The sequence below is a fragment of the Sturnira hondurensis genome, unplaced genomic scaffold (assembly GCF_014824575.4).
Source record: "Sturnira hondurensis isolate 20B ecotype Veracruz unplaced genomic scaffold, ASM1482457v3 Scaffold0002840, whole genome shotgun sequence".
Taxonomy (NCBI): Eukaryota; Metazoa; Chordata; class Mammalia; order Chiroptera; family Phyllostomidae; genus Sturnira; species Sturnira hondurensis.
In genome coordinates this window covers 30516869-30528650 of record NW_028075471.1, presented here as the reverse complement: position 1 = coordinate 30528650, position 11782 = coordinate 30516869, and positions in this window count along the sequence as shown.

The following is an 11782-nucleotide window of genomic DNA, read 5'->3' as shown; positions in this document are numbered from 1 at the left end:
ATTTGATTCAGAGTAAGTTTCTTTCCTCAAATGAAAAGGCCTCCATAGACTGTTAAATTAGATTTGAGGTTGCCTTAATGGGCACAGCGTGCTGTGTGTGTCTGTTTCAGGTAACGTGATTGGTGGTTCTTTATTTTCGCCCTGGCTGTCGTGCCAGAGGGTGGGCTGTGGGGGCGAGCCGCACACACCTCGCTCAGCGGGATTCCGACCTCGGCAGGGTGGTAGCGTGGTCTCCGGACTAAGCCTCGCGTAGAGGGAGTCCCTTGTTGCTGTTACTTGGTCACTCACAAGTATAACCTCTAAAAATACAGATTGACTTCTGTAAGCAGGGCTGGGTGTTAGAAAGACCCACGCTTGGCCTTTACAGGGCCTCTGAATTCGGTTGGCTGGGGTCAAGGGTGTGTGATGATGGGCACATCACCTCCCTCTAACCCCCATCTTTGTTTCCTCATCTGTAAAAAGGAGAGTACGGACTGATGTCCAATTTTCCTCTGGGCACTCGCAGTATGGGGACGGATGTTGTCTTGGCTAGGGAGGTAAGGGAGAGTGGGAAGCAAAGTTTATATGGAAAATTCCATCCCGTGAAAGCAGGGCTGGGTGGCCAGATGTTGGCAAACCTGAATTTCTCCGATTTCGAGCCCATCTTCCCTAGGACACCTTTCAGAAATAACAACCCCCTGCCAAATGGTGGCCCCCAAAGCTGACATCGCTGAATTCATTCTCCTGACTTCCCACATTTCCCGTCTCTGCAATCGATCACATGGCAGAAAGAAACTACAACTAAGTAGGAAGCTCTGGGGTGTTTGATTTAGGGATGTAGTAAACGTTTCCTTGAGGGATGAGTCTCACCTCCTAAGTCAAGCCAGGCCACATGGGCCACCTCCTTGTCCCCAGGGTTCATTGTGGACATGAATGGGTTAAAGTGAAACAAAGCAAAGCCCACTCCCCAGTGTTTGGGCCCTGCCCTGGGGCTGGAGCCAGGGCTCACTGTGGGTGTGCATTGGGCACAGAGCTTTGCCAGCAGCCAGGAACTGGGCTGAGCAAACATTTGGTCCTTCCTTTTGTCTTGGCCATGGGTACTTTGGAAATGCAAGAGATTCATCCTGAAATGGCTGACACTCTTAAGTTTTCCTCTCAGTTCTATAGTAGGCAAATACTTTACCTACTTTATCTCTGGCCCACCTTTTTTGCTTGTTGGAGAAGAAAACAGTGGCATTTATCAGAAAAAAAAAAACAGGCAAGCTGTCATTAGGCAGCCAAAAAGTAAGATGGGCACTTCCTATCAGGTCACGTGTAAAGAAGCAGACATTTATTCCAATTTTCTAGGAAAATAGGGCAACAGCACAGGTTTAGAAACCCGCAGCAAAATTAAGTTGGTCCTTTGGGATGCTTTTTAATTGGAAGCCTCTAGAGGTCAGTACCGCATAAAGAAAGGGGTTTCTGGTTCCAGCCAGGAGGCCGCCCACTCCCTGGGCTTGGAGGGAGTGCTGGCTGACCTCTGGAAGGGCAAGAGGGGGGTGACAGCCCAGCTGAACACAGCAGAAGGTGCAGCGTCCTTCTATACATAAACACTAATGTTTGACTTGGGTGGATTTTTTCCTCCTCCTCTCATCCATCTTTTTCTACCGCCCCCACACCCCCCCTATGCACACTGTCAGTTCAATAAACCCAACCTATTGACTGATCGATGAAGCGTGGCATTTAGCTATCACTCTTGAAGGGCTGGGGAAATGCCAGAGAGGACATTTCATCTGCTGTGTGCGGAGGCAGCCTGGGCCTTGCTGATTAGGAGCCAGCAGGCTTTGCTGAACCTGCAACTTCCAGCCCAGCTCCAGGGTGCTGTCCGTGGGCAGGAGCCCGAACAGGCTCCCCGAGGCCTATACAGGTCAAGGGTGTTGAGGAAGGACTGAAGCATTTGCAGGAGATCTAACCAGAACTGATGTGGTGGGAGCCCCTAAAACAGATCAGCACCCCTGGGGGGGCCAGGGCATAAAATGACCACAGGCTCCACGGGCTCGGGAGGCCACAGAGGAGCCCAGAGGCAGCCTTGGGAGCTCCCAAGGGTCCCTTTTCACCCAACAAGAAACAGGATCTGAGTCGACCAGTTTGTTGAAATAGCGTGGTGACTGATAAATGGGGCAAGGCTACCAGAAAACCAGTGTGCCCTTTCTGTGCCCTTTGTCCCAGGTCTTGCCCCCCTGAACCACCCCTTACAAGGCCACCACAGACTCTTCTCACAACAGAAGAGGCTATGACAGACTCCTGCTGTTGAAGGGCTCTTATCCCAGCTGTCCCTAAAATAACCAGGAGCCAAAATTCACCCTTAGCCAGACCAGAGCCTGAGAGCAAGAGGAGAGAGCTCTCCCTGTCTGCTCACAGCTGGCAACGGGCAGCAGACTCAGCACCGTCTACCCACAGCTTCATCTCCATGTAGCACCCTGAACCATCCAGACACTTCCAGCCTGCCACCTAGAACTTTCCTTTCCCACCCCTGTGCTAAGGCAGTGATACCCACCCTCAGGACCCCACCACGGCTGCTGCGTAATTGTCACACTCGTCTTCAAACAGCGTCGTGTGGAGGGAGTGCATGGAAATGAGAACATGCTTCAAAGGCAAACTGAATTCACTTGGAAGCTCGCAGTTGGGTTGGATGACCTCTGCCGCTGTTACCTCCGCGGACACAGGGAAAGAGCGCGGGCCATACCAGTGTCCCATGGGAAGTGCTGGGGCCCAGGCCCGCCTGCCTCGATCCCGACACCCTGCTGTCATGGCTACATCCCTGTGATGAGGAGCCCCTGTTCCTGGCAGAGGCGCGTGGGCTCACGGGTGAGCAGCTACAGGGTGAGCGTACGTGCCAACCCCCGGGAGGGGTGATGCTTTTCTGTTTTCTAAACTCTGCACCCAGAAAGGGAAGGGAAGCAGAAGCAGCGAGTCAGAGTTAACCTTTGGACACGTAAACGCTCCGAGAATCATGAAGCTCTACGGGTGTTGGGAGAGAAGTTGGCTCTCTGGATCTGACTCTCGCTTCGCCTGTGGCCTTGGTCTTTAAACCTTTTGTTTTTCCCGCTCTGACGTGTGAGTGTGACGGGCCGCTCTGGGGCCCAGGCTGCAAGGGGCTATAAAAACACCAGCCTTTGAAGGATCAACTTTAAATCGGGTTGGGGAGTCTCAGTTTCCCAGCTCCTGGCTCCAGTACCCCCTGTTGTGAGAATGTAAATCTAATAACTGAAAAGTATGGGAGCCGAAGTCTCCCCTCAAGTCTCGCTCTGCTGTCTGGTTTCCAGCCTCGAGCGCCCTAGTGAGGGCTGTCTGCAGCCTTTCCATCCGCACACCCACCTCCCTCCACTCTCTCCCACCTCATCGGACACTGAACACTTTGGAATTCAAAGTTTGTCTAAGTTTTCTCTGGGGCTATAGTTAAATCCTTTACTAGACAACTCTACGCCAGTAGCACGGGCCTCATATTTGCAAGTGGCCTTAGCTTTCATACCTCAGTACTCAGAAAAATCCCCGTATGAAAAATAACGAGTACCTGACTGTGCCTTTTCCAAGCCAGCTTGTGCAGTGCAGGCCGAGGCCGGGGTGATAACTTGGTGATCGATCTAACCTATCCTGATGTCTTTTGAGGTCCCCTTCCTTCAAAGGCCACTTCTGACCCTGCCCAGCTCCGCAGTGACTCTTGGAACAGGTTACAAAAAGGGCTAACTGAGGTCATGTTAGTGACTTTGTGTAAAACTCAAGCCATGCTGGAAACCAGTGCCCTTCTGTGCTGGGCGGGAGGCATCTTCCCAGCCACACCCTGCAAGCTTTGAAAAAAGATCTGCGAGCCAGAAGCAAGCCAAAAGCGTCATCTCGCTCAGTGCTCATGACTCATCCAACCCATCCACACACTCTGTCTCCTCAGGACTCCGGCCAACCCCTCTGCCTAAGGCATGGAAGCATATTCCCTGGGGGGCACTTCAAACCTTGCTCCGACTCCGCACTCTTCAGCCCTAGAAACACACAAGCAAAATTTGCCACGTGCTCTGGAAATTCCATTCGGAAGCCAGTGTTGGTGACTCGGGACCAGACTTGACAAAAGAAAACAGACCCTGAGTCGGGTACGCTGCTGGCTGCTCAGCATTCATCTCCTGGGGACGGTTCTGCCCCTGGCAGACGGAGAGTGTTACAGATGTGCTGTGACATGGATGTGGGGTTGGGCTGGGAAGCATAGTGACCTTTGTCTGTTAGTCTGAGGTTGAGACAATGGCACCTCTGTGAATCCTCTAGAAACAGAGCTCGTCACGTGGCACCACGGCGTGCTCTGCTTTGGAGTGGTAAAGTGACAGGGAGGCAGGCACGGGGGGCAGGGGGGGAGTCATCCTCCTGGTCAGGGTGACTAATTCCCTTTCCCACCCCTGACGGAGGAGTGACTGATGTCATCCGTCTGCCCCAAACCAGCCTCGGGGTGAGAGGAGAACTAACCACAGACTCAAGGTCACAGTTCTCTGGCTCTGACGCTTACCTGGGGGATTTCCACCCTCCTCAGATTCCTTCCGACTATTCAGGGGGGTCCTCGGGGTGTCTCATGTGTGTTTCACAAGCTCATTCATCTTCAGTGACACCTGGTGCCCTCCTTTCTGGCTTTACCCACAGTGTCTGCTAACACTTCTGAACTCTGAAATGGCAGCTGGTTGCCTACACACCGGATGGGCACAATGGTTGTCCACCAAACGTGCCACTCGGCTGCCACCGCCTGCCAGTGTGGGCCTGCCAGTGGGAGGCTGCCAGTGGGAGGCCGCAAGGCCCAGAGTGTGTGGTCCAGGGTGCCGTCACCCATGAGAGTGCTTCCCTGGTGACAGCTCTTTCAGTGTTTACTCATCGTCTGTTCCAGCCACTGACCAAAGGGGCAGGAGTCCCGAGGCAGCCATTGCTCCGAGTGGGTTTTACCAGGGGATGGGAACAGAAATGGTGAATAGTACAGGTCTCTGTGCCCCCAGTGACCCCTGAACAACCTTCCAGCAAGTATCATCAGCAGATAGGAAGGTCATAAAGCAGACACAGCCCTAGCCGCATCATGGCGGGAAGGCAAGAACATGTGTTGTGTCCCCTCATGCTTTTTGCATGATTTACGACCCGGGGTGAAGGTGGGCGTAGACACAAACACCCAGTTTCTGGTGGCAGGTGCTGCTCCCCGAGGCCACCTCCCGACACACCATCTCTGGGGAGTCTCCCGAATGGCTTCGTTCCAGCAGGGCGGCCAGGAAAATGCCCAGTGTGCCTTCCAGGCAGTGCCGAGAGACTGGCATGACATCGCTTGATTAACGGGGCTTCATGCGCTTGGGCTGCTCCAACCACAGACCAGGTGGCTCATAAACAACAGAAACTGATTTCTCCCTGTTCTGGAGGTGGAAGTCCAAGATCAGGACAGCAGCAGATTCACTGTCCAGTGAGGGTCTGCTTCTTGGTTCGTGCATCTTCACATGGTAGAAGGGGCTGGAGACCTCCAGGGTCTCTTTTAAGGGCACTAACCCATCCATGAGGGCTCCATTCTTATGACCCAATCACTGTCCAAAGGCTAAATGCCTTCACATCGAGGATCTGGTTTCCAGCTATGGATTTGGGGGTAATGCAGACATTTAGTCTGTAGTATAAAGGCACCTCAGTTTCCACATCTAGAACTGTGTACAGCTAGCCCTGTCATCTGTTCTCAAAGTCACAGAAATCCTGGGACTCTAAGGCCTCTTTTTCAACATGCTCTCTCTAGAAGAATCATCCACGAATACTCACCATCCCCCATGGGGAACCCATGATTCCATGGTCACCAAGTGGGTGGGGAGGTTCCCCGAAGGCCTCACATGGCCAGCCTACCCCTGCTGGGTCACTGACTGACTCCCTGGGAGCTGTTTGCACAATGGGACTTCGAGATTCATTGTCCTCAGAGCCCCTGTGTGTTTCTCGATTCCATCTTTCTTTCTTTTCCAGTTACTCCATGTCGTAGATGCTCATTCCCTATTCGTGGGTACTAATCTCACCTCCCTTCTCACGCTGCCCTGACACCCTTTTCCGGGGCAGACCGGATCCTTCTCCCTCATGACTGTGTGAGCGGGTTTGGTTACCAGGTACAGTCGCCCCAACCACAGACCCTACCCTCTTGTTGCAGACCCCGTGGAGAAAGAAGTGGCAGTTCTCTTGTTCCAAAGATGGGAACCGGGATTCAGGTCGGGGAGCTGTATTGCAGCTCCGACACGCTCTCAGAGCTGGGCCACTGGGTGGCAGAACTGGGTTCTGGTGGGGACCCCTTTGCCCCTGCAGCCACTTCTCCCAGCAGGGTCTGTGCTCAGCTCAGGAAACTTCAAGTCAGGATGTCCTGCTCACAAAGACACAACTGGGACCAGGGTGAGTGAGGGTCGGGTGATACAAGAACCAGGTTCATTTACATGCCAGTCAAAAGAAAAGAAAAAAAGAAGCCACCTCTAAGCAGCAGGCACCCTCTGTGAAGCAAGCCACAGCCATCTGTAGGAGGGTCTGGGCCTGGTGCTGGTGTGTGCCAGCCCCAGGCTCTTGGATTTGAACAGCTGCCCTCCAGCAAATTGGCTTCTCCCCTGAGAGTTTCCTTGCCCCCGGGCCGGCAGCCCATCCTGTGCAGAACGTATAACATAGCGTGGATGCTGTGGGGCCTGCCAGCCAGTGGGAACCCTGCAGAGGGCTTCTATTTATAGGAAAGGCTTTCCTTGGGCACTCAGGTGCTCAGGCCTGCCGAGAAGTAGTCCCAACAGACACCGAAGGGTGGGGCCGCAAACCTCTCCCAAAGAAAAGGGTTGTTCTGCCACACACAAAGGTAGGGTGACCCTGGTGTGATGTGAGGCAAGTGGATGGCAGCTGCCTATGAGTTCTGTTCATTTACAGCTGAGTTCTGCCAAATTCAGGGAGTAGCCTGGGGTTTGGATTTTGGAGAATGAATTGCTTCAAAAGCCAAGGGCTGTCTAGCTTCATTGGCTTAAGTACAGAAATGGCCCCAAGCCAGAGGTTATTTAGTTCTGGCTGCCTGTCTTCAGGAGCATTGTAATTGTTTGATGCTGTAGAACAAGTAGCCAGGGCCAGCCTCACACAGTAGTTACAGTGGGTGTCTAGGTGACCTTCCAGCCTTCCCCGGGGACTTCCGCAGGCTCAGCCCCGGAAGGGAGCCTCAGTGTACAGCTGGGCTGCTTTAGGGAAAAGCAGAAAGGGCCATGCCTACGCAGGTGAGTGCTGCTCGCTTCCTTCTGCAGCCTTTAGGTTTGCATTTGCTGTTGACCCTGACCCTCCCTGAGAAGGCAGAACAACTGAGCAGAATAACTGAACCCTTTCTGGTGGGAAAGGGTGAGAGTGTGCATTTTCAAGAACCCTGTGAGACTTCAAGCCAACTAACTGAATCTCTCCAGTCCTCAGATTTCCCATTAGTAATTTGGAATAAATAATCCACCAGAAAAATGAACTGAGGGCAGAGAGAGGCAATTCACTGAAAAGCAACTCTAAACAGCCAGCAAATATATAACAATGTGTTCAAGCTCTCTAGCCATCAGGAAGCTGCAGATTAAGACTCTATCTCATTGTCACCGAGTTTATAAAAGGTCCATCCTGGGCAATGTCACGCACTGTTGGCGGGAAGATCCATTAGTTCAGCCACGTTAAAAGGTCTTTCCATGGGTAAACCCTTTGACTTCACAATCCCACTTCTAGAAACCTGTCTCGAAAAAGTAACTGTGCACCTGGATGTGGATGTTCACTGTGGTCCTGCTCATGATGCTAAAAAATAGAAAGGAAACATCCTCACTGTTCATTGATAGCAGAAAGGTTATGGGCAGGTGATGGCTGGTAGCTCTATAGGTTCTCACACAGAAATAATCCTACAAGGTGTGGTTACTTGGAAAGAGCACGTTGGGGAACAAGCCATGTAGGGCAATAGCGTTTACATCCAAATAATGTGAACAGCTTTTCATTTCTGTGAGTAGGTGCATGGCCCAGGTCCAGGAGACTGTATGTTCAGCTGTTCACAGGAGTTACCTCCAGGGAGAGGGGTGAAAACAACAGGAGGGAGAGAGGAGGATGTCAGCTTTTATTCTATACACTTTAATCAGCATTTTTGCATCTTTTACAACCGTCACTGTAAGGTTACTCTTGTCCTCTGTCGTCTCAGTTCCCTGCAGAGCAGTCAGAGCAAGGCTGAAGTGGGCAGGCTGCGTGTGGAGCGACGCATGGAGGACCTGGGAGCACTTCAGAGCTGGACAGGTTTAAATTCAGATGCCCATTCGATATCCGAGTGGAGATGCCAAGCGGGCAGTGGGATGGAGGAGTCTGACAGAGGTTTGGGCATCCCATGAAAAGAGGAGTCTCCTAGGGTTTATGCGCAGTATAAAGAGGGGTTCCATTAATAAGAGGCAGTGGGGGCTCAGAGCCAAGTGTGGGGCATCCAAACCCTGGGTTCCAGTGCCCCTGACATGAATCAATTTCTGTGTATCTAAACCAGCAAAGTGTCTTAATCGACTCTTCCCACCTATTGGCTTCCCTGGTACTTTATCAAAGGCTCCCTGCACATAATCCTGACATCGCTCCCTGCTTGTCCTCTGGCTGAACTCTTCTGATGGTCTCTGAGGTTCTCAACTTGCCCTTCCTTCCACGCAGTGCCTGTAGCTCCCATTGCTCCCCGCTTCACGGGGACGTGGAAGCCCTTGCCACTCCTGAGTGATTCTGGACCCCTCTTATCCCTGTTCTGCAAACCTCAGCCCAGCCCGAGCCCAGGCCCCTTATTCACTTGGGAGATTTCAACATTTGCACACTTTTTTGTGCAGTTTCTAATTTATTTCCCAGAAGGCAGGCATATAAGGTGAGCAAATATAGGTTTACAGTTGGGAGCACGTGGAACACAGTTTATTCTTGTGTTATTTTCCATACAAACAGCTGTACCCCTACATTTGCCCCACCTTGTATTTTTATTATTATCCCTGCCATCTTGACAGATGAGAAAATGGAGGGTTTTTTTTTTTAAAGATTGTAATTTATTAAGCCATACAGGTGGGCATGGCTTCCAGTCTGTGTGATGGGCCAGCCCCTAATGGACAGACGTCCTTCTGTGACAACAACTGGGAGAGATGTGAGTGTCAGTCCTCTCTTCCGACATCCCCCTCTACTGCTCCCTGAAAACCGGGCGACAGGGACAACACCCACTCTGGGGCTTCTCGGCAGCCCGATAGCAGCGCCCGGTGCCCCTCTGCCGCTGCTGCGTGGGGCTCCCTCGCTTCTGCCCCTGCTCCTCAGAGTGGTCACTTCAGGTTCCATGACCCCCAATTACCTCAGCATCTGGGCCTCTGGCTCTAGCGTATCCCAGATGGGTGTATTTACTTAATAACTACTTACTAAGAACTCACCACAGGTCAGATATTCTTCCAGGCACAATAAAAGGGATAGTTCTCACATGCGTGTATGATGTACCTAAATACCAAAGACATAGAGGCTCAGAGTGTGGCTCTGAAGTCAGGTAGGCCCTGCCACTGAGTAATAGTGAACTCTACTTTAGCAATTTACTTAAACTTTCAGAGCCTTGGTTTCCCCTCCTGTAATATGGAGATCATTATTTCCACCCGGTGGGACTGTTGGGAGGGTTGAGTGGAATAATTTGTGTGTAGCACTCAGTACTGTGTCTGGCACATGCGTCATGTTCACAGCTGTGCCCTCCCTACCTGGAACAGGGTCTAGCACATGGTGAATGTTCAATAACCATTTGTGGAATGGTTAGTAAGTGAATAATGAACACTGCAGTTAATGACAAAGCATTTATTTAATGCAACTTTGCTAGGAGGTCAATGATCTCTCAATATCATCTACCTCGGCTTCAAAGTTCACCTTGGATGATAAGTAACAGGTTTGGCCATGTAGTTATTAGGTATTGGACCAAGGACTAGAGGGTTAGTCTTGCCTTGCCTAAGACCATCCGCTAAAACTGGCATGGTTGTAAGGTAGAGGTTGACATTCTTGTATTCACAGCTCACTACTACGAATCTGGTATGTTGAGATCATCTTCCAAGCCTGGCTAATTGAGCAAGAAGGAAATAGCCCCACTGAATGGGGACTTTCTAATTCCTTGTGACAGTGACTCATTTTGGAAAAAACAAAACAGCTGTCCCAGGCCTTGGTGCTGAGCAAATGGTGGAGCAAAAGCCAGCTGCCTTCCACTTGCGAGGCCAAAAGTTTTGATCTGAACGAGCCCGAAGGGTTATTCCAGCCCTGCACGGGCGGTCTTCCTGCGTGGGGGGATCATCTGCTGAAGTGAGACCAGCAGCCATTCTTAGAGAGTGATGACAAATCTGTGTCAGTGATCTGGCTTCTAGTCCCAGCTGCACCAGCTGGGTGACCTTGGACACGCTTTCTTACCCTCCTTGGGCTTTCATTTTTAATTCTGGAAAGCAGGGAATGTGACACCTTGCAAGGATATAACAATACAACATGTGACAAAGGTTCCTAGCACAGTTCCAAAGAACGCGTGTGGAGTTTGGCTCCGAAGGCAGTGCCAGCATTGATCATCCTGTGTGGTGACACACGGGAGAATCTTCTCCCCTCCCCTCCCCCCCACAGTCTGGCCTAATTCCCATTGGCAGGGTGAGCGAGGGCGAGATCTTTAAGACTTATCTCAGAGCAGAACCTTTTGTCAAGCAAACCTAACATGGAATGGAACCAAAGTCCATGGAACTAGTAAGTGGGGTGCCCTCGTTGGAACAGAGCTAAATCTGTGTGTCTTGGATCTGCCCCCCGACATTTTGCAATGGTCTCCCATGTATGTCCATAAGCCCCAAAGCTTCCCAGAACTTTGTTTGAAAACAGCAAAATGAACAAACAAACAAAATCAACAACAGAACTAAAGTATTCTACATGGTCCCTGTCAAAATAATATCAGTGTTGTCTGTTGCTGGAGGTGCAATGGGAAGTAAACACAGGCGTGGTCCGCCCTGGCTGAGTGCTTCTGTGGGGGGGTGGTTCCATTGGTTGGAGTGTTGTTCCGTGCACCGAAGAGGTTGCAGGTTTGACCCCTAGTCGGGGCATGTATGGGAGGCAATCAACCGCTAGTTATCTTTCACATCCATGGCTCTCTCTCCCCATCCCCTCTCCCTGTAAAATCAATAAGCATATCCTTGGGCAAGGATTAAAAAACAAATAGACATGGTCCATGATTCTTGAAGCCTATAGTACACTTAACACGATTAAATCTAGTGACAGTTTGGCTGGAATCTTGATATTCAGCTTTGGCCACATGATTCTCTTACGTTCCAGCCCATTGGTTCTGGCTCTTTCACACCTTATTGTCTTACATTATTCACTCTGTCTGTGGATCCAGTGAATTTCCATTCTGACTCATGCGCTTCAGTCCAGTCCTGATGGCATGATCTCAAGTCTGCCTTCTCAATTGATGTTTTTTATTCCATCGATTTGTTCCACTTATTTATGCATTCATTGGTTGATTTTTGTCTGTGCCCTGACTGGGGGTTGAATCTGCACCCTTGGTGTATAGGGACAGTGCTCCAACCTACAGAACTACCAGGCCAGGGCTCAACAGATGCTTTTTATTCTTGATCAGGAACAGGATTTGACTGGCATCTTATAATTGTTAACTTGGAAATATGACTAATAGGAAGAGATGTTTTAACTGGTCTGCTCTCGTGTTCCTACTCATGATTCATTGCTAATTACCTGAAGTGTCTGATATGCCAGATGGATACTTAATGAATGGGCTAATGGCTGGATCTGAAACACCATATTCAGGTTCAAGAGA